The sequence below is a fragment of the Loa loa genome (genome assembly GCF_000183805.2).
Source record: "Loa loa unplaced genomic scaffold supercont3.300, whole genome shotgun sequence".
NCBI classification, from domain to species: Eukaryota; Metazoa; Nematoda; class Chromadorea; order Rhabditida; family Onchocercidae; genus Loa; species Loa loa.
In genome coordinates, this window is record NW_018108480.1 from 75,892 (window position 1) to 76,876 (window position 985).

Here is a 985-nt window from a genome sequence, read left to right on the forward strand (position 1 = left end):
AAAAAAAGAAAACAAAAAAATAAAAAAAAATGATTTCTCATGCTTAAGTATTATTAATTTGAACATTTTTTTTTTCAATAGTTTCAAATAATTAACTGAATATATTACTAATTAATTAATAAATATTAAACTTGAATAATTATACTTCTTTAAATTAACTAAAGCTGAATGTATTACTAATTAATTAATAAATATTAAACTTGAATAATTATACTTCTTTAAATTAACTAAAATGAAAATATTTGTTATTTTGTATTAATGAAAAGGCTTAATTCTTCAATATTTTATTAATTACTTAAAATTTTCCAAAAAAAAAAAAAAAAAATTCCTTCTAAATTTACTCTTTTATAAAGAAATGAATTACAAACATGAAAAGAGTTTTAAAAAATGAAGGAAGAAAAAAAGAGAGAGAGAGGGAGAGAGAGGGAGAGGAGAAAAAGAAGAGGGAAAAAGAGATGAAATAGAGGGGAGAGGGAGGGAGGAAGAGAAAAACAAATAATATTGCAAAATTTTAGAATAGAAAAAATTTTTTTGCACTCTTTAAATTTTGTTTAAAAAATTGAGCTCAATTGTGGATTGTCAAAAAATTAGCGCTCATACTGCAATTGTTTACATAAATTTACTAATAGTAATCCGATAATTCTCATCACAAATCAAAAATTTGAGATAAAAATTATTAGGAAAATAGCAAACGATTCTGAAAATTGCATCAAAGAAAAAAGAAAAAAAAAAAAAAAAAGAAAAGGAAAGAAAAGAAGATTAGAGGAGAATTTTTCCATAAATGCAATTTCATGCAATTATATATAATTTCTATTAATTCAATTCCTATACGATTATTACTTAAATTATTTTTTCAAAAATTATTAAAAGTTAAATATTTGATAAGTTAAAAAAAAAATTTTCTTTTTTTTATTTTTGTTTTTTTTTTCCGCAATAAATACCAATGAAATCCGTTTTGACGAATGGAATCCGTTTTGTTGCCGTG